This window comes from Dermacentor andersoni, chromosome 10 (genome assembly GCF_023375885.2).
Source record: "Dermacentor andersoni chromosome 10, qqDerAnde1_hic_scaffold, whole genome shotgun sequence".
Taxonomy (NCBI): Eukaryota; Metazoa; Arthropoda; class Arachnida; order Ixodida; family Ixodidae; genus Dermacentor; species Dermacentor andersoni.
The window spans coordinates 120928914-120952085 of record NC_092823.1 but is presented as its reverse complement, the minus strand read 5'-3'; the positions used below and the strand labels follow the sequence as shown (position 1 = coordinate 120952085).

The 23172-nt window shown below is 45.8% G+C and overlaps 1 protein-coding gene across 1 annotated transcript in view; it reads left to right on the top strand.

Moving 5' to 3' along the window:
- LOC126544898 (G1/S-specific cyclin-D2-like) overlaps positions 1-23172 on the top strand; it is a 357628-nt gene that overhangs the window by 218313 nt on the left and 116143 nt on the right. The window contains exon 3 of the mRNA XM_050192430.3: positions 2619-2698. The gene's annotated coding sequence lies outside the window, so the exon portion shown is untranslated. The remainder of the gene's footprint in view (positions 1-2618; positions 2699-23172) is intronic.

The window sequence follows — 23172 nt, the reverse complement described above, 5'->3', positions numbered from 1 at the left end:
GACAGGTACAGTCCATGCGCTTTCGTGCCCTTACGCTATACCGTCGTATCCAGTGACGTAATCAAGGTTTTATGTTGCCCATTGCAGGCATTAGTGAGCAGCTGTTCATTGTGTGACAGTGCCTTAAACAGAAAAACTACGGCCACCTTTTTTTTGTATTCCTGACGTCATTGAGCTCCATTCCACGTGCAGTTCTAGTGCAGTGTGGAAACGTGCATATCGATGCATTGTGCTAAAGCATACAGTGCTACCGTGCCAGATGCAGGATACGGTGACTTATGCGTACGTGTACTCCTTTGCTTAGTCTTTCTGGCTACGTTTCTTCACTAAATCAATAGCGCCATCTACGAAGGTCACATGGTCACTGCAGCCTTAAACTCACTGTCATCCTGAGGCAAATTCCAACTGAACCTTGCTTTGTGCCCTGTTACGATCAGCATCGACAACTCGTGAACAATTCACCGGGAAAATCAAGTGAGTATATGACACAAATTTTAGATAGATAGATGCACCTGAGTGCCCATAACTTGCGTCACCTGCATAATCTTGTGCATGTCTATTCGTAAGCACCTATACTTTTTTTCTCAAGGGCAGCCACAAATGTGTGGTTGACCCTGTTTTCGACCGCGGTTCAAGTCCACAGGTCCAGGTGTGTCTTAATCCGAAATAAACACTTGCTAATAGCAGACCCAAGTTAAATATTCGGAACGCACTGTCCCTGTTAATTAAGGTCAGCCTACAAAAGACATTTGTGTGATTTCGCAAGCATGCCTGAAAACAATTTCAGGTCAGGTAGTTTTTCAAACACCTGCGTTCATTGCGAACCGCACATTTCGTGAAAAGTAGGAATCGTTAGTTGTGTAGAGAATAAGACAAGAATGGCAAAAAAAAAAAAAAAATGTCAGTGCTCTTGTCTACAATGCTGTCCTTATCCTCTTCTAGTCCAAGAACGCTTCGTTATGTTTTCTATGAAATTGGTTAGAAAGCATCCACATGGCCACTTCTTCCAGCAGGAAGACGTTAATCCGATCGATGACACTACAGAACATGCGTGCTTCTACATGAGTTCTTTTTTGTTGTTGTTGTAGTTCTTCGGTATTCAAATAACTCCACGCACGTTTGTGAAAAGTGCTTTATTCGCTGGATAGCTGTCGTATCACATGTTAACATCCTTTACTAATTTAACCATGTATTGTTTGTGGAAAAGCCGGCGCTAGAATGATCACCGGGGGCCTCCAGTTACATAAAAAAAAGAATTAAGTCGCGGTTTACCGCTGACACTGCTCGGCATATGGTCATATATACACGGTGTCCCAGCTAATTTTAGCCAGAGCTTAAAATACGCGAATGCCACGTAGCTGGACAGAACAAAGGTAATATCGTTTGCCGTCGCCTGGAGATAGTCAAACTATTTTTTTTCATTCCACATTTTTTTTGCGGGCTCCTTTCATGCTCGGAACAACACTTTTATGTAAAGCTTATTGATGAACAGAAAGCTGTATCGGGAGTTTTTCATGTCGTTCTACAATTTTCTCATTGACACTTTGCATCTAACTATACTATTCGAGAAGTTGGTTAATTAATTAAGATTAATTATGCAATTCGGCGGAATGAAAAACAATTAATTATATTATGTCCAAGCGACGGAAAACAACATTATTTTTGTTCTGTGCAGCTAAGTGGCACTTGCATATTTTTAAACTCTGGCTAAAGTTAGCTGGGACAGCCTGTATACAACATTCGACCGGAAGCAAGGATACAAAGACTTCAAAAATTATCTGTATATGTAAGAAATGTTTTCTAGGTAACCCACTCGACGTATGCAGACCATGTTGCACCGGTGGCGATTGTTTCCGTAGCTCCTGCGTCCGTGTTTTCGAGTGCTGTGATTGGAACGTGGCAACTGATTTGCATCTGCCCAAGAACATTTATATCTTGTGAACTCCCAGGAACATTTTTGTCGTACGTGAACTGCATTTTTAATTCGTTGATTACATTGCCACCATCAATTTAATCATGGTGATCGGCCTCGTTGGTAGAAAGAAAACTGCGAATTTTCCTTCGTCTGCGCCTCTCGGACGCACGCCCCCCCCCCCTCCCCCCAGCGATTATTGAAAACCGATCTCAAAGGCCACGCTTTGCCGTACTGCAGACTCCGGAAGTTAGATAGCCACCATGTTTCAAGCATCCCTCATTATATGGGGCGCAGGCATAGGCAAACTTGATTTTCTTTTTGTGTGTGTGTGTGTGGGAAATTACGCAAATAACAGCCCCAAGTGCTTGAACTTGTTGAACCATCCGGACCATAATATGCAATCTTGCTGCGAAATTTAAGCGAGAACAAACCAGTTGTAACCACATTTTCTTTTTCAGAGTTCTTAAAGGAAAAACGCTGATCCGTGATTAGCTATTAACAAGAACAATAATAAAGAAATTGTTATGATGCAGCATCTTTGGCACCGCTGAAATGTATTTCGTACGGATATGAAAATCACGTCCTAAATGTTTAAGTAGGGCATTTAGGTAAATGCGGGCCTTACATGTCGTAAATGAAGTTGATATTACGGGTAAACATGCAATGGTGTATAATTATTTTGTCCTGCCTGTTTCTTACGCAGCGACACTCGGCGGAAGGTGGGGACACTGACGCCTGCTGACGAGGGGCCACGTCGATCATTAACCAAAGAAGATAGTTGTGGTAAGTAGTGCAGAATTCCAATGGCGAAAGTATATTTTCTTAGGGAGATTGCGCCTTAGCGTGGAAGAATTTGGGGGGAGGGGATGTATGATTGCATCTAGTACAACGTGCGGCAGGCATGCAGACATTGCTTCATCTGAAATGTTTTAAGCCCCTGAGCATTTCAGCCAATCGTAACCTTACTTCTTACTGTAAACATACTTGTGTACCTTAAATTTGAGCACGTTCACCACGCAATGGCCCACCGACATACTCTCGACTGGCTTTTGACAGTGCTGGTTGGGCGCTGCTTTGATGCTGCATACTTATTAAACCAGCAGCCAGTGGCAAGCCTTGGCCCGGTAAACTGACAAGGGAAGAACTGCCTTGTTTCGCTCTCGCTTTATTGTGTAAGTATCAACAGGTTTGAAAAAATTTGAAGATTATCTATCGAAAATTCAAGCTAACAATTTTGTTATCTTGCGCGAATTTACATTGGATGCGGCTTAGTGTGTAACATTATTTAAATCTTCATATACACCAGAAGAAAAAGAAAGCCCCTAGGTGGAATGTGTAACCACCCCATGTCAAAGGGCATTTTCACAACATTATCATTACCGTCACTGCTGTCTCTGGGCAGTGAAATAGTCGTGTATCCACTGTTCAAAAAATAAAAAATAAAACACCTATTTTTCGCTACTTCAAAGTTCTGTTCCATTTAGATTCTCACAGACACACAGCCTCGTGTCTGCATCGTTCTTTGGCCCGCACTTTCTGTTTGTCAACAAAGGGAACCTTGCTTCAACGGTGTTCGACACGGTGCAGTGACCGTTTGCGAGCTACATCCCCTCCCTCCCCCCTCCCTCTCTACCCCCAAATGACGACCGCATAAAGAAGCACCGCGTCCAGGCCGAAGGCGTCGCGCGGCAATCCTTTGCTCACTAGCTTGTCCCGGGGAGGGTCGTCGCCGACGCCTCACCGCTGAGGGCGCCGGCAGCGGCAACCCGAGGGTTGTTAGGAGGCGGAGTGTAGGTCTGGTTCAGCAGCAGTTGTCCTTGGAATGCTCCTCCGCGCGTGCCTCCTCGAGTTCGCGCCGCGGACGCCACGCGGCGCTGCCGCCCGTTGCCTACCAGAAAAAAAAAAGGAAAAAAGAAAAGAAACTCTTCTCCGGCGCCTGCTTCCTCTTCTTACTACTTGATCGTGCTCGCGCAGACACGCACGCACGCAGACAGATACACAGACAGTGCAGGAGGAGAGAGACGCACAGAAAAGCGGCTTGCGATGCACTTCCCACGTCGCCATTGCAGCGTTGCCGCCTTGAATTCGCCGACTTTCTCTCTCTTTTTTTTCTTCCCTAACCTCCAACATGGCTTCCTCTTCTTCTCGGAGGTCTAGCTTCTTCGCCCTGCTGCCCGAGAGTCTCCGAGGGCCGTCGAACGCCTCGGCGTCGTCGCTGTTCTTGTTGACTTTTGATCTCCGCAGAGGAGAGGACGGTGCTCCGAGCCGACCACACCTCGGGCCAGATTCTTTCTCCGTCGTAAAAAAAAAGAAGACTGGCAGACATTGCTTTCGCCGCCGCCGCCGCTGCCAGGATGGCCCGACTTACGCATTTTCGTGGGTCAGAATGACAATTTGGGCGAGGTGGCCGAGGTTCGCGACTCGAAAGCAGCGTACAAGCAAGGCGGGGCGGGAAACAAAAGGCGCATACGTTACAAGAATCGTTATACGAGTTCTTTTGCGCTTCTGTTGAGGTTTTGTTGGCTTCAGTCAACTTACTGTTGAGATGCGATTGAATTATATGTATAATTTCATTAGGTAGGATTAGAGGTTCCGTGTTTATTTATTTAATTACTTATTTGAATATAACTAGGCGACCACGTGTGTACCTTCGTGTTATAGACGCTAAATATGCATAAATGTGAACCATATGCGAACAATATAAACAATACAAGCGCAGTTTGGTCTCTTAGCGTTAAAAGAAATATATAATATAGACAAATAAACATACAATTGGCAATATCACCATGAAAGTGTGAAGAAAACACGGATAGAAAGAAAGGGTAATATCTGTACGCACCCTGACATTCACTTGACATAAAATACAAAGTGGCATCTGTGCGAGAAAGCAGTACCTGCAAAAAAAAAAAGTGAGGAGGAAAAGAAAATACACTCGCGACCAGAGAAGGAAAGGCGTAGAAATAAAAGTGACGCCAATAAAAAAAGAAAACACATGCACTGTATGAAGGTTAGGCTAGCGTCATTATATAGACAATGAAAGCAGAAACGAAAAATACAGGGCGTTTCACTGAGAAAATATTTGCTTTGACGATCGTCGAAACAACTGAGATCGAACTCAGGCCCCACTTTATCTGACAGGTATTTTTTGGCTATGTACTTATTCTTTTAAATCATATGTCATTTAACCATACGAAAAATTAACTTCTGACGTTTTCCAGGCCAGAACCCCGGTCTGATTATGTAGCGCGCTGGAGTGGGGCGGGGCTCCGGGTTAAGTTTGACCACCTGGGGTTCTTCAACATGCATCGGGATGCGGCCGGGATCGAACCCTCGACCTCGAACTCCGTAGCGGAATGCCATAGCCGCCCGGTATACTGCGGCGCGTCCTCTTGACATGGATTTTCCTCCTTGCACACCAGTGCTTCGAGCTTCCTTTCAGTGATGAGAATTCATGGGTTTGCGCGTCGTCTCACACAGTCCGCGAGGGTATACCCAGCACGACTAGGGTCAGTTAAAAAAAAAAGAGACTTTATGCTATCTAACGGTAGCTAAAGGAACACGCTTGGAATTTGGTGTTGTGGGCACAGCCCTTTTCGGAAGCTTTGTGCACAATCGCACACGCCGGTATAGTGTATCGAAAGCAAAAGCACTGATGAATACAATGATTCGAGACGTGTCGTCGCACACATGTTGACACACTTCTGGTTGAACTTCTGCTGCAAGTTTGAATAATATGTACGTGTAAAGTGTTTCAGTAAAACAAGCTGGAAGTTCGACTCCTGACTATTCTAGGGGTCGATACATCGTCTTGTACAACGGTTTCATTTATTCCATTGTTTTTCGCAATGTTTTACATCGGACTGATCTTCAAAGTGGCTGGATAAGCGTTTTCCGAGTATGCCAGACGCGAAGTAGTTGATGTTTTCGCATTTGACGTTCCTGTAAGAGAGTTGTGGCATCGAGTCCACATAATGTGATCTTGAAAAAACTCGCTGAAGAATTGTTCAAACTTCCTAATTTGCTGTGTAGATGTACGCTTTTTGGTGATTCTGATCATATAAGAAATGTAGTTAGACTGTAAAGTTTCAACAGACTGAGAGAGAGAGAGAGGAAAGGGGAAAGGCAGGGAGGTTAACCAGAGAAAAAGATCCGGTTTGCTACACTGAATTTATCCACGCCTCACCGGGATAGGAAGCAGAGCGAGGTAGTCTTAATAAAAATATCTCTGGAATCTGGGGACGAAAAAGGTCGAATGGAATGACTAAACTCAGGCCGAAGGTTGTGGGTTCGACGCCGACTCACTGGCGGCAAGATATGACGAAGCTGCAACGGAAGAATAAATGTGAATGCAAAACAGAAAACCATCCCTTTGCGTGTTGGCAGTACATAATACTTTGAAGGTGCAAAGTTGGCGCGGAAAACAAAGCAGGAGTGCTAAAACATTTTAGGTACTTCCTGAATGCCCATTACCGTTTTATTTGAGTTTCGTCATGGTATAAATCTAATCACGGTAAAATATGATAAGTTAGGTGAACTTACACAGAAATAACTTGCGCGCCTAGCCATCCCCCCCCCCCCCCCCCCCCATTTTTACGGGCTTTTTGACAAACCATAAGCCACAACTAAACTCGCAAGTTTCGAACTTCTCTTCAAGTGAAGCAAGATAATTCATCATAACGAAACCGAAAAAGGTCAATGAAAGTAAGCGTAAAAAGCGCAAGGTGGAAAAAAATGCATGCTGATCATGTTCTTCTCGTAATTTATGAGCCGTATTGTGGGTTAAGGTAATGGCCATGTTAAAAAAAAAATCTGGCTTTCTTTCACTTTGAGATTACTTATTTTCGCTAGCACGCAGTCGTAGCTTTTTATTATTATTTTTTTACGGCACATATTGAACTTAAGAAGAACGACGTTTGCGGTCGCATTCTTCTTCCGATTCTACATCTTTGCTTTGCGTCCGCAAACCGAAACATCACCTCAATTTAGAAACATCCAGTCATTCCATGCGCCCAAGAGTCGCAGCGATCGCGAGGACCACGTGACGGCAGCAGAGCCCCATTTCGAACTCACCAAAAGATACACCCCCCCCCCCCCCCCAACTCCCTTACCCCTTCACAAAGGAACCAGAACTCACGTACGTCCGACCGGCTAACGCCCGGACTCCTCCAAGAAGAACCTTTCTCCACAGAGACCTACATTCGTAGACCGCGTACAAAATTAACGATCACGTCATGATCACTGAAAGAGAGGGCATCCCGCGCCCCTCTTAGGGGGGCAAGCCTTCGGGACCGAACCGAATACATAAAAGGCGGAACAGCAGAAGGAAAGGTGGCTGGTGGTGGAGCGGCTACTCCCGTCTACACGATTTTTTTTTTTATCTCCCGCCTTCGAATAACCTGTCTCAGCAGTCCCCCCCCCCCCCCCCCCCTTCCTCCCAAGCCCCACGCAAAGAATGCAGATGCCTCTGTATCAAGCAGCACTCAAGTACACGCATAAAAACAAAACAAACGAACAAAAAAAGAAGGAACGCCTAGTACCAGTACAACAAAGCTACCCAGACGATGCAAAGGTACAGAGAAGACAAAGCACCCATAACGAAATGCGCGCCGCCGACCCAGCGGGTTGATAGTACGCGCTCCAAGAAGGGTACCGTGGCAGTAATACGTGATGATCAAACCACGCTAAAGCCCGCGCTGGCGGCGGCCTCCTTTTTTTTTTCTAATATATAATATCAAGCTTATAGCGCTACTTAACAATTACCGCCTAAGTGACTGGGCACGTCACACACACGCACGCTGTACTCACACGCGCTTCACCCTTTTTTTTTTTTTACTTTTCGCCTCACGTCCACCCCTCACCACTCCTATGGGCCAGCCTCGCAACAAACGGACAGGGCTTGCCCGCCACGAACCCTCCATCCTCAATACACGAACGACCTTCACCTCTTCTACCTTGGCGTACACACAAACGCACGCGTATACGAGCACACTCGAGCACGCTCGCACCCACTATCGGCGTGAAGGGGTAGCTCCCGGGACTGACCAGCCACACTTACATAAAAAAGATCACCCGCCTTTCTCTCTCTGCATGCAGAAACGTCCTGCAGCCTTGTTAAGCGAGAGGAACCAGAAAACAGTGTCAGCGGTGCGTGCCCGATGAGCTCGCGCGGTAGTTTTTCTTTTCTTCTTGTCCCGTATAATGCGAGAGACGTATAATGCGAGAGACGTATAATGCGAGAGAGATGCACGCTCCTTGTTTAGGCCGACCAGGATGCGCGATCGTGATTGCAGTGTTGGCCCGCCTCGCGAACGGCCTGAAGGAGCCGCAGCTACATGTGTATGGGAGCGAGAGACGACGCGTTGGTCTCGCGCGAGTCCCGAGTCCTGCACGTTCGCTCACGCCCGCTTTGTTATCCGTGCGCCTCCCTTACCCGGGAGCACCGTACGATGGCCTCCGCGGCGTTACCGCGTTTTCCCGGTGCTGTAATCAACTCCCACTCCCGCGGAACCTAATCCCCGCATCCTACTCACTCGCTCCAATTAATCTTGCGAGATATCTCGGGGTAAGGTGGTTACGAGTTCTTGCGAACGTTGTCTACCGACTATTAGAGGAGACCATATTAACCCATTGTCTAAATGTCTTTGTCTGCTGGCGCAAATTTGTTCCGCGCACGCACACACACACACACACACACACACACACACACACACACATACACACACACACGACATGGCTTCTTCGATGGTCACGCAAGCAGGTCCGAGAAAGAAGGCAGTATTCAGAAGCAGAGCTGAACTTCCTTTAAGAGACCCCGAAGCAACATGTTAGGCCGGGTTAGATCAATAATCAATCCGTCTAGAAGTCTATTATCGTTGCATATGTGCGAATATGTACTCGTATGACTGTTGCGAGGGAAATTGCAACCGCGTAGTTCCCGTTGCTGCTCCTCAATTTGAACCACCCGCGCCGAAACGGACGAGTTGACGTAATCCCCACGTGACTTGCCTCTCCGGCGCTCTCTGTGAATCAGCCAGAGCTGACATCTCATGAAAGGCGTCGCACCGATTTTCCATTTTCGCCATTTTCTCATTTACAAAAAGGCGTGTTCTCGCTACGAAGGACCAATTCGGTATTACAGAAGCCCAATCTTTTAATCTAGCTCGAAGTAATCAATGCTTTCGTTTAATGTTGCTTCAAAAGAGCGCGTCCTTCACTGCGGCCCCTCTTAAACTTTCGGTTGCTAGAAAGATTGTTATGAGTTCTCTTATTGTGTGATCGCCGATGAGTTATCAATGTAAATGTCTGATGGATTAATTAATTATTTTGATAATTATTTAATTAAATAATTAATTAATTAATTAATAGAAAAACAACACACACAGAAATATAGAAGTAGTGTAATAGAAAAAGCTTGTGTGTGGCCGCGGGCATCCGTATTGCTGCTATCTTCGTACCGCGGGCACCTGAACTATCTCACTACCAAAGACGAGTAAATAGAGCATGACGTGAATAAAGAAAGCGGGACAAGTTGGTTCGCATTCATGGTCAGGAAAGGCAGGCGAACAGTCGACCACAAAAGCCTATACTGGACCACAGGACCCGAAAGAAAACTGATTATCTCCGCATCCTTACAACGGGCCCATTCGCATCTCCTAGTACACGCGAACTACCTTTTGATGTTAGGTTTTAATGGCTGCTCTCACAAGCTGCTCAGAAATTCAACGTTTTCTGTGATCCCATGCTCCGTAAACCTTTGTGGTCGACTATACGCTACACGAACACAATAAAACAAGAAGGGCACCGCAAATTCTGTGTTGCACTATCGTTCTTACTGTGTTCGTACTTCGTCTTTACCATGAATCCAGCAGAATCCTTCGTATAGAATGAGCAACCGAACGGCTCAGCAAACAGACCATCCTGGGCATTCCGGAAGCCGCACTGCGTCGTCATATTTGCATTTTCCTTCGACAAAACACGGACCCAAGTTGCAAAGTTCCGGCACATGAACCACGGTATTTGCTCGAATGGGGAGCTCATTGCCGAGTCTTTGGGCAGTCGTGATTGACCAGCGCACTGACGCATGCTGCGGATCACAAATCGCCGTTGCGTGCTTACTATATATATATATACCCTTCGCGTTGTGCTTCCCATTCCGCTGGCGCATGGATCACGACAGAAAAAAAAAAAAGAAGTCGGCTGATCCATGTGACTCAACGTCCAAAAGCAATGCTATGGGATGTGAGAGATATGCCGTAGAGGGGCGGGATGCGGTTAAATTTTGACCACATGTGGACCATGTGACAAACACCTGTAACGTACTCACTATTGTACGTGTTTGTACACCGCCATCGTCTCTCGATTTCCTGTTGCCCAGGTGCCCTCGAGGGACACTAAAGAGGGTGATTAGGTATTGTATCAAGCTTCTGCAAGACGGCTACTCCACAGCAGACCGGCCACTCTACTTAAGCCTAACAGCTTAATCGTGACTATGCCACCCCCCTAACATCTTTCATGAGAGAGAGAGAGAGAGAGAGAGAAACTTTATCTGGTTCCTTCAAGGATTTGGCGTCTCGAGGTCTCCGTCGTCTTCTTGGGCGCCGCTTAAGCCCCGCCCTTCAGAGTGGAACGCGATAGGGTTATCGGGCCCTGTTGACGGCGACACCAACACCGGATATTTCGCGACACGGTGCCCGATACAAAAGAGTCCGATCCCGGCAGCTCATACCCTCGTAAGGCAGAGGCTACGAGCAGTCACTCATGAATGGCTCATACCCCCGTAAGCAAGAAAGAAAAGGGGTTTGTGTTTGAGTTTCCGCGTAACAGAATTATGTTTTCTCGTATATTCTAATTATTTTTGTTGTATATTCAAATTACAATGCGACGCTATCATGTCTGTAGGTTGTGGGTAAGTCTGACTTTATGAACTTTCCGAAGCATTTTACTTTGAGAAATTCAATTAGTTCAGTAACGCCTCGGCGCCACGTGGAGGTCTTGCGTGGTTGTGGTTCGGGATAAATTTTTTTCTGACGTACAACGCCACCGACTGCGTACGCCGACACCGGATTTTCTGCGCCGCGGGGCCCTTAACGCTGTCGCGTTAAATGTGCTACAATGTTCGACGCCAAGTCCTGCGGTAACCCTTGATTTGTGAGAGCCCACTCTAAAGTATATATCATAGAGTTTCCTACACAAATTACTACGAGGAAACCTGGCGCTACTGTCTGTGGGAGCTGCAGGCACATGTGGTTCAGCCAGCATGGCAATGGTAATTAGCACATGCCTTTGCCTAAACTTCGTCCTTCTAACTTCAGACGTCTTTGGTACCTTGAAAACTGATCACCCTCAACCAAATATTGCGCCGCAAATGCCACAATCGCCAGTAATTACGCATGTGCTGAGAGCTTTACCGCATTCTGCGTTTAAATAATTAGAATAGTTGGCGTCTAAAACATGCCGTTGATGACGTGTTTCCAGCTCAGCAATCACTTCCGGCGCACGCAGTTACGAATAGCATGGCCTTCGAGATTACCTTCTGTTACACATAGGGAGCCGTCGCTGGGGCGTGGATGCGGACACTATCTATTAGCTTCGAAATTTGGGACAATAAAGGCAGAATAAAGCGTGAGAAATAAGGCCACAAGAACGTCTGCAGCCACAAGCAGGAAGAAAACTCCGTGTATACTGGCCATCATTTTCACGGTAGCTAAAAAGTCGCAGCACCAGGGATCTTTCTGGTAAGTTTTAGTAGCAATAAAATTCTATGTCCTCCATAGTGTCGCCGGGCGGTGTTATGAAAGCGTCCGCCATCTCCCTAACCCGATGTTTTACTGGCCACGCGTTCTTTTTTTTTCCTAGAAACGGTGAGATAACGATTACACACCGAGAAGTCATCTGTATACACTCGCAGGGAAATGCTGCTTCAGTGCGTGATAAGGGACCGCAAGCGTGCAAGGAGGGGAATCACGCTGAAAGCAGTTAAATACGAGAAGGTCATGCACGAGTCAAAGGGCGTGCATGTTAATATCGCGATCGCTGGCGCGCCTGTTACATGAGTACTATGGTAAGAGTGATCGCACTCGACAGTGACGATCATTGCGCTGCGAGATATCGCGAAACAAAGGAATAAGGCAACGACGGGGAAGGAGAGAACGAGATAAAAACAAAGCGAAAGCGCAAGGTTCTCGAGAGCGACCGATCGCGCTCATCGCCCAGGATCATGCCCATAGGGACAGCCTTCTTATCTGTGCGGTGTGGCCAGGTCAATGCACTATTAGATCCTGGTGCGGTGTGATCCCTAGAAGAGTGCACCGTTGAAAGTTGGGTAGTCGTTTTTAATGACATCTCAACACTGGGAGCTGTCCATGGAAAGCCAGGGACTCGGACGTCGCAGTCAATACGTTTATTTGTTGGGTGTTACGTGCCAAAACCACGATTTGATTGTGAGGCACGCCGTACTGGGGAACTTCGGCTTAATTTTGACCGCCAGGGGATCTTTAACGCGCGCTCAATGCACGGAACGCGGGCGTTCTTGCTTTCCGCCAGCCATCGAAATGCGGCAGCCGCAACCGGGATTTGATCCCGCGACCTCGTGCTTAGCAGCTTAACACCAGAGCCACTAAGCCACCACGGCGGGTGTGGACTTGCTGCCTAATCATCATAGAATGGCAAGTGCTCAAACTTTCGAGAGAGTGCTTTCACCGTTCCTGCGATTGCAAGCCGCTTGCAGTACCGTTTTGCATGCACTCAAGCTCGCATTCGAGGAAGCTGCGAGAACTCGGTATTGGTATTTCTTAGCTGGGGCCCAACGATTTCCTGGACTGCGAAATATCAGCTCACCAAAAGGCAAGAAGCGAAGTAGGCGTTTCCCATGCCTCGTACGCTGCTTCAGCTCGAGAGCAGCGCGTTATCGGAACTCGCAGTGTTGGTCAGGCTGCTTTGATATGTGCCGACGTAATCATTCGTCGAGGCAATCCACAATCACACCATCAAGATGAAAAAGACGGTGATTGTTGAGAGCAGGCTTTGCATGATATCCCTCTACTTTTGTTCTGCAATAAAATATGCACATAGAGCGCGCAAATTGTAAATCCATGTGAAACGAAGCTTTCGTGATGTGGTTAATCAAATGTTACAAAATTTGCCCGTTTCATTTCTGCGCCATTAACTTATAGTAAAATGAAGCGCGTGCACGTGCTCATGCACACTCGTGCTTCACAACGTGACACATGGGGCGATCATGGCAAAGAGTTAGTTGGCGTTGGCACAGTTAAAGTATATACGGGCATACGTAGCCTATTGGGCTGTTGTGTTGGGGGGCCGAAGTTCCAGTCTCAGTATCGCGTACGTAATTCAACATCTGTTTTCTTATTTTTGAAGTATGAGCTAATCACAGAGACAGCAGCAGCACCCCGCAGCCAGCGTCAAGGAACTCTGGCAGGATTCGCGAAGAAACCTTCGCTATAAAAGAACTTGAATGCTTTCTCCAGTTGGACCTGTTGTCACGATGCACTTCTGCTCAAGTGAAAGTAGCTAAATCAAAGTGGAATGAAAGTGACCAAACCTTCACATACAGATAAGAAACATCTTATGGAGTTAATTACACAGGCCTTGCAGGTCTGAAGCATCTCAGTGGGCTCAGATACATCGCAACGAGTTCGCAGCTAAATCTGAAGTTTAGCCGCGAACATACGTTGCACGTCTGATCGAGATAACACCGCTACAGTATGCCCAATGAGCACCGCAGAATCTTACCGGTCACGGAACTTGAGTCAAAATTTTGCATTGAGAGAGAGAGAGAGTAAACTTTGCATTGAGTAAAAAAAAATATTTGTAATGATACTATAGCTGCCTAGAATTAAGCCTATACTACAAAACATTGTGCGCGAAATGCAAAAGAATGCATCAGAAGCAACTCGGCAAAATAACAGTTTTTCATGCTGAAACTGGAAAAAAAGCGCCACCATTAGAGTCCGCCAGAAATGACGCAAAACCCAAACTTCGAGGCTCCAATTAACGTGCCTGCTCACTTCTTCAGATGCATATTGTATGCAGCATGCGACAGCCCTTCCAATACACTTTGTGCATCAAGTGAAAAAATGCAACTGCGACAGGTCCCAGCGTGCCGCGTGAAATTCTGGAATTCACGTCATATCTGTCACATACCATGTTGCTGGTTGACACACTGCTCAGGCTGCCTGTTATCCGCTAAGCTGCAGTTTAAGCGCTGTTAACTAAATGTAGGTGTGCCTACTGGCCTTAGGATATTGCTGCTATTACTTTCATGATGTCTACTGTCAGTTTTAATCTAATTGAGCACAAATAACATTTCGCTGCAGCTGGCTTCTAGACGGCACAGAGATGTACACTCACTAAACTAAAAGTGAACCTTACGGAAAGTAAGGCTACGTTCAGACTACGTACGCAACCAGCAGTTAGCAAGAACTGCAGGTGCAATGCAAGCAACACAACTATTTTGCTCATAATGCAGTTGTATCGAGTGTAATGGGTGCAACCACTGCAAAAGGCGCGAACGTATTTGTTGGGAGGTCCGGTACATTGCATATTTCTCATGCAGCTAGGACTGTTAAGATGCACGAAACGCGTGCCATAGTTTCGGTTTTCCTCCTCTAGTTACGGGACATCGGCATCCCCATTTAGAGCACGGGCTGATTGTAAAGTGTTTCGTAGAAAAATTGTTAGGATATAAATAGAGGGCGCCAGTGTCTACGGACACTGCGAGCGCAGTGGTTCTGCCAGCTTTGAGAGACTGAGAACAGCAGTTAGAATATAACAAAACTAACGAATGCCGACTGACCGCTAATAAATCTCTAATGGGCACGACATAAGCGTCTACAGTCTGGTCGCCTCATTATTCTTGCGACACGGAGGGCCTTGATGCTGCCCTAAAGAAGGCGAATAGATTCGCATGCAAGTGATACTGATGACACAAACTTCTTGGACTCCTTCGCACGCTGAAAGCTTATCGCTGCAGCCACTGCACGGCACAGATACTCGCATACGAACGTTTTATGTCACTGCACAAGACTTCCTAGTACACTTATGATATATTGAAGTACCTACCTCGCTTACCAGCACTTCCGCATGCTATCGGCCCAGTAAAAACTCGTTGAACGTATAGCGCCACAGAATTCCCACCATGGATTGTCCTACGTTTTCTTTTTTTTCTTTTAAATTCGTAAGCATTTCTATGTTTACCCAATGAGAAAACCCTCTGTCTGTCACGTAAGACAAAATGTGGCCGGATCCCGGAGATACTGCAAAACCCGGCCCACCCGCGCCGGAAGTGAAGCAGGCTTCTAGCACCCAGCAATGTTAAGCGAAAAGTGCAGACTTTTTTTTTTTTGCTGATGCAACTGAAAACTTGAATAATATGTATTGCTGACTGAAGAGCCTATTATAATCTACATTAGCTGCCCATCTCTAATTGGTGTGTCTTTATTTTTAATATAAGTCGTATCGTATGCAGTGTTTCCAATATTCTTACACTCTTGCACTTTCTCTTTTGTCTAAACATTCGTGTATATATCTACGTTATGTTTTTCTTTGTACCCAACCTCTTATATCTCTTTTTTACGGACATGGCAGTATCTAAATAAATAAATCATGGATAAATTATGACCCACCGCTGTTGCACCCAGTGACTACGGCGTTGTGCTGTTGAGTTCGAGGTCTCAGGTTCGATCCCGGCCACGGCGGCCGCACGCCAACGGGGTTGGCATGCAAAAAACTTTTGTGTACCGTCCACTATGTGCACGTTAGAGAACCTCCACGCGTTCAAAATTAATCCGGAACCGCCCGTACTGCGGTCTGCCTCCAAATGAGCTCGTGAATTTGGTGCGCAAATTCCCATAAATGTAGTTTTCAATGAATTACAAGAGTCTCACGCGCATTTGCAACCTGACTGGCTGACTGATTCATCCATTTATATAAACGCTATCAACCGCATGGTCGACCCAATCAACTGTGACCTTGTTACTGGAATGATCCATCAAGTTTGATGTGTGAAGCGGGAGACCGGATTATTATCGACTACGTGGGCGTCACCTGACTTGTACCAACAAACCCAAGTTAGTGCGGGCGCTTTGTCATTGAGTCCACTTCCGATCGCAGCCATCAGAGCAGATAATCGAACCGCGACTTTTTTTGCCTAGAGGAGGACGTACGCCGGGCACAAGGATTCACTGTGGCGTATTATACATATCGTACAGATGTCTCATCGCCAGCAATAAGACTGCTCTCTTGCCTTTCTCGATTCGACAAATGGAAGAAAACGCTACTTACTGAAGATAATTAAATTGCACTCGTGCGGGTATGATAGCGGCGGGCTTGAAAATATTGTGGAAATTGACATGCCGCTCCACAACAAGCCCTTCCCAATGTCAAATTTTACCGAGAATGTACTTTCCCTCGCTTCGCACTCGTGTCCAACTCACAGACCTTACCCAACAAAGACAGCTATTGCGTTTAGGTTTTTTTTTTACCGAGTTAATCATGCCGCATTGACTAAGATACCGACATTTCGAGGCTGCCGCGCCCAGCTTTTACTTCCACGGAATATCGTACAGAAACCAAATAAGAATTGTAATCTAAATAGGAAATCAATTTATGGAATGAGAAAACTCGGAGAAATACAGATCTACTCTCACAACCATACTACCACATATCTAGAGGCGCCAGGTGTACCGAGTCACGTGTAAGGTCTTGAATTCGCCCTACCGTCTGCTAGCCGCCTGGTTAGCTTAGATGGTAGAGCGGCTGCCCCGGAAAGGCGGTGGTCCCGCGTTGGAGTCCCGGACCAGGACGAATCTTTCTTAAACTTCGAGGCTTTTCTTTCGAGGAACCCGTATGGGTTTCCTTTGTAGCAATTGCTGTGAACTGGTGGATATCTTATTTTCCCCTCTTAAGGTCTTAACATACAGCTCATTTCGAACACATCAGATGACACTGCCCCTACCACGTTTAGTCCACAGGCAGTCCACAAGAGGGAATCTATTACGCGGAACTCACGTCGCCACAGCGTAAAGAAGAAGAAGAAAAACAAAGATATCGTGTAAAGTTAGCATGGCTCCTAGATACACAGCACGCGCCTGGCGTCATACGAGAAGTGCGGCGCCAGCGCTAATCTGTATAATATCGGGACTGCCATGCATTCCGACGCCGCTCTTCTTTCTTCATCCTTTTTTTGTCTCCGGGGCCCCCGCGGTTATCAACATAGCGTCTCTGGGCATTGTTACTGTGATACAGTGAGAACGACCCGCTATTCGTCATGCCCACGAACGGGTGCCGTGGATGAGACTGTCGGCTGCTACGCCACCTGTCTCTTTTCGTTGACGTTGGGGCTGGACCTTCGCGGACTCTTGCCTTTGTTGCCCAACTGCCGGTGATGACCGGGTTGTTGTTACCTTGCTTCATCACGAGTGACATGCGGCTCTCCAGCGTTTGCCATGAAAATTAGCAGCCAATTGTTTATTTATATTATTTTGTTTCATTTGTACAATATCCACAGCACTTTTGCAGGCATTACAGTGGGGGAAATAAATAACATCAAGCGCATTCGAGCAATACGACTTAGAAATGAACACTACGGTACGAATTGTAAGCATAATGGTCAAATAATTATAGCTAATCATAGCTGCCATGTTTGTGTTCGTCCAGGTGTCTTAGACACCTGGACGAACAAAATAAAGTAAGACAGGCCACATCGTGGTGTCTTAGACACCACGATGTGGCCTGTCTTACTTTATTAGCCTATAACCCTACGATAAAAAAGTCGACCACACACAAGACTATCCTTGTACATTCACGACACCAATGTTGTCATTCAGAAAAGGAAGCAAGGATTACTGAAAAGCAATTGTGTGGCACACGCCACATTCCGCACGACTTTCGTAGCAGTAATTGAACTAGAAATGTTCGGTATTCCTGCTCCGAGAGCAATGCTAAGCGCGATGATTGTCCAACGACACTAATCCGATGAAACTGAGTGGCATCAAAAGGCATTTTTCCCTACTAAATTCGCTGAATTGCTACTATAGCCAGTCTTCTGTTAAGCCACGCAGTTTGGGCATTAGCAGTCTAAAAGAAAAAAAAATGAGAATCGCAAGAACTAAAATTGTTATGCTGTAGTTACCACAAGAGAACGAACTCGCCAGCCGATGTCTTGTGGTTCTTGATTCTTTTCCTGCCCTCGCTTTAAGCGTTGCAATGCAGCCCGCGGAGCTCTCATGCGTCATGCAAAGGTTGTGGGGTCGACTCCCACCGGCGGCTAATTCTCTTTCGTTCTGCTTTCATCGCCTTCCCTTTTTAAATTTTTACTAAAGATATTAAGCTCATAGAAAATTTAACTCTCAATTTTAATATACATATCAATTGAAGGAAAAAATGTAATTCACTTTCCTATGCTTTCCTTGACCGTTAATTGCCGGTTCACTTCATACGGGTATCACAGCGATGTCTCTAGACTGCACCCTACCACCCGCCGTGGTTGCTCAGTGGCTATAGTGTTGGGCTGCTGAGCACGAGGTCGCGGGATCGAATCCCGGCCATGATGGCCGCATTCCAATGGGGGCGAAATGCGAAATCACCAGTGTACTTAGATTTAGGTGCACGTTAAAGAACCCTAGGTGGTCGAAATTTCCGGAGTCCTCCACTACGGCGTGCCTCATAATCAGAAAGTGGTTTTGGTACGTAAAACCCCATAATCTAGACTTCACCCTACCTGCCACTTCGCGTAAAAGCATCCAGAAAAAAAATGAAACGACAGGCGATTGTTTTACGGCGCCCTTGCCAGCCATTTCGAGACGAAGTATCAACACCAAAGTGTCCCCTCCTCGTGCGCGGATTTCACTTTCACGGGCCCACGCTTCCGTCATTCCTGTCTGGTTCTTTTTTTACTTCTGCTTTTCTTCTGGCATGTGTCGTCAACGTCTTCACTGCCACTGCCTTGCGAGGTGAGATAGGGTTGAGAGGCCGTGAAGGGAGCTAAAGGAAGGGCAGGTGTGCCGTCTGTTCTCGCTGCCCTTTCGTCACTTTCTTTTTCGTTTGCATGGACATTTCTCGCTCCACTTGTGGCCAACGGTATCCTTATCTCTGGCATTTATGCCTGCCCCAGCGTATTATCGTCAGGGGCGGCGCCGGCGGTCTCCCCTTTTACTCCCAGAGACCGTTTATTTCTTTGACCCATCGTGTCTTTGTTTTTTTTTTCTGTCTCTCTTCAGTACGATTTACGCAGTAATGCTTTATAGCGAAATGAGGCACCTCACTGCAGTGCAATGCAGGGGACACCGCGTGCTGCGATCAGTACATTATAACTGTGCAGGCGACTGCCGGCAAACGTCGCGTAGGAACGTGCGTAACTATTGTGTAGGAGCGTGTGGTAAAGTTGTGTAGTAACGTGGGAAAATGGTTTGTAGCAATGTGCGAAACTGGCTGTGCAGAAACGTGCGACAGCATTGTGTAGGAACGTGCGAAAACGTTTTGCCGGATGGTGCGAAACTGTTGTGCAGGAAAGTGCGAAAGCGTTGTGTAGGCACATGCGAAAACGTTTTGCAGGATCGCGCGAAACCGGTGCGTAGAAACGTGCAAAAGCGTTGTCCAGGAACGTGCGAAAGCCTCGTGTAGGAGCATAGGAAAACGTTTTGTGGGATAGTGAGAAACTGTAGGGCAAAAACGTTCGGAAGTATTCTGTAGGAACATGGGAAAACGTTTTGCCGGATCGTGTGAAACTGCTGTTCAGAAACGTGCGAAAACGTTGTGCAAGAACATGCGAAAACATTTTCTATAGGATCGTGCATAGCTGTTTTGTAGGAACATGCGAAAACGTTTTGTACAGGATCGTGCGAAGCTGCTGCGTAGAAAAGTGCGAAAGCGTTGTGTAGGAACGTGCGAAAGCGCTGTAGGAACATGCGAAAACGTTTTGTAAGATCGTGCGAAAACGTTGTGCGGGAACGTGCTAAAGCGTTGTGTAGGAGCATGCGATAACGTTTTGTAAGAGGATCGAGCGAAACTGTCGTGTATAGGAACGTGCGAAAGCGTTGTGTAGAAACGCGTGAAACTGTTGTGTGGAGGAACCACCACCACCTGAAGCTGCACAGTAGTTGGTGAGGAATGCCATAGAGCTGTAATCGAGGGCTCCAGAGACACCTTTATATACTTGGATTTCTCTAACGGGCACCCAATGCATGGTATACGAGTGGTCGCCGCGGCTGAGACTAGGACCAACGACCTGGTGATCAGCAGGCATCAACGCCTTAGCCGCTGATGAACTACGGCGGGTTTATATATAGGTGCAATTGTGCACACTCATATGCCTGTAGCCAACCTTTTTCTCCACGAGCTAGAACCTTCTTTAAATGAAGACACTCTGCAGAAAATCTCGAACCTTTCGAGTACACCAGAAGACCACAGACCATTGTTTTTTACTCACATTCGTCGGAAATATGAAGTCCCAAGCGTGGCAAGGAACTCCGCTAGCTTAACCAACACCTTAGGCATAGTAAATAATAATTGGTGGTGCTTAATTTTCGAAACCGGCCCAGGGAGCTACGAGATTCATTAGCATTTGCTGACAGGCTAGCTTTTTTGACAAAAGCCTTGAAGATGTACGGGATTGTCGTCATTTCAGCCAAGGTGGTCTATACAGCTTGAGAAGACGCTGAGTGCATGTCTGCTAAAAGATATCAAAACCGAATTTAAAGTCCGTAAAACTGCACTCCGCCGCCTACCGCCCTTTAACATCTGATGTAGAGTCGCCCCATCTATTCAAGTAAATCTCACTTGTAAACGGTTAGAGAAAATAAGGTTATTACCGCCAATGCATGAGTCACAACGCGTCTATATCACAATGCGCGGGTGTCTTTACTAAAAACTAAAATTCCAAGACGGCGTTCACTTATTGACTAGTTCCATGACAATTTCAACTGCGAATATATATATATATATATATATATATATATATATATATATATATATATATATATTCAAAGGCGGTTTATTACGGTTGGACGGCAGGCGGAAGGGCCGCACGACGGGCACAGCAAAGACAGTCTCTACCGGCGTCAACAGCTCGCGATCTTCGTTCGCACCTGCCGCCCAGCCAGTGTCCCACTGCTGCGTGCGTTGCTTCATACCAACTACTATATATATATATACATATATATGAAAAGTTGCGTAAAGCGGGTCTTCTTCCCGCCATCTCCTACCTTCCTAATATAGAGAGAGCTGCGGAGCCCAATGTCCCGTTAACAGATCGCACCTGCGCCGAAGAGTCCGCCTTCTCGAGCGGAAAAATCGCAAGAGCAACTACTGACTTCTCTGCGGGTGGCCACTTCACGTTTCGAGCTGGCAAGCTTATTTCATCCTCTCCTTATAAGCTTCGCCCTAATCGGCGTGCCGACACGGATCCGAATTACGGATCACGCCTTATCGCATGGTAAATGCTACAGGGCCCCCGGGTCTGGGAACACGAATCTGCGCGAGGAATTTCTTGTCAAACGTTCGTGATTCCTCCCACGTGTACGAGATATCCTGGTGTACGCTGGAAGATGAGCTGAACTGCGGGTAGGATGATTTAGAGGCGCCACTTTTAAACGAGAGTATACTCGGGGGAAAAAAAAAAAAAAAAAAAAACGTTGAGCCGTTGTTAGATCATCGTGGGCACGCGTGTGTCCGGACTAGGTCCAGCCGGAACCAAATTAGCAACAAAAGCTATGGTATTTTTTTTCCTGATGTTTCTTTATTGACTGCCCAGAAACACAAATTGTATCTTCCCTTCCCACAGTGTCAGTTCATTAGGCACCAACTTTACGTGAACCGTAGGGCTTATATCAGACATTAGGAAGTTTAAAAAATAGGGGAGCCAAAGTAAGAGGGCGCAATCCGTCAGGCCTACAAGAGGACGCAAAGGCCTACAATGAAGTTGGGCTTTTTATGTACGCTAAGCCACTAGGTTGCGCTATTCTTAAGATTCCCTATTTAACATGCACATGTATTACCCTGAAGTTAGAACATGTCATGGCACTCAAATGCTACAGCGTACTGCACCAAACTGTACTTTTCCATGTAAATAATAACTTTTCCTTCTTCTTCTCATCATCATCATCGTCGTCGTCATCATCATCATCATCATCATCATCATCATCATCATCATCATCATCGTCATTATTATTATTATTATTATTATTATTATTATTATTATTATTATTATTATTATTATTATTATTATTATTATTATTATTTGGGCAACACAAATACAAGGTTTGCCCGCAACGTAAGGCAAAAGGAGGGCGTAATCCTCCTGACTAAGGCCTTTACCTCGCTGGAGCAGCAAAAGTAGCAGTCAACTGATAAAACAAAGTTCAACTAATAAGACACAAAACATCAAAACTATTTACAGCAAAATTTTAAACACATTGAAAAGTATCAACCGTTTGCCAAATATCAAGTAACTAAATAAATACAGCACAGCAAAAATAAGAACATTCTGTTATTAACCAAAGTTATACATTCAGCATAGAACATTAATAACATTACTATTGACATTAAACAAACTTTATTAACATTCGTTAAACACACTGTGATCAGAAAATATGTTTTGTATTGCATGTTTAAATTTGTGAATTGTTCTAGAATATATAGCTTCGTCAACAATGTTAGGGTACGTATTACATAAAGACATGGTTTCATATTAGATCGTTTGCGTGCCATATTTTGTCCTTGGTTTCTTTATTATCATTATTATTATTATTATTATTATTATTATAGTATTTGGTCATATGGTTTATTTCCGGTCTTTTTTCGATTCATTTATCTTGTACATGCGCCAAACTCCGTAAGATCTTCTGTTTATTGTATCGCATCAAAGTGTCTTTACCTCTGTCTGCCAGGAAACTTTAGGTTCACTCGTTAACCTAGAGTGTACTGAGGTATGGAATACAACAATTGTTCGTACAATTCCACCAGGACGATAACATATACAAAGTACGAAGCATGGTATGCATGGTACGTTTTGAAAGAAATGTCGGAGTCCACATTCACTAACGCAAAGCCACAAAGACCGCCGTCGGCATCCCGCGTCCGGCGTTGGACATCGCTTTGGCAAGAATTATTTCGAACCACGCATACCCAACCACGCAGGCCCTACATGAGGTGCAAGTAAATTACTGAAATAATTGAATTTCTCAAGGTAAAATACGTAGAAAAATTCGCAAAGTACGACTTACACACAACCTACGCACACG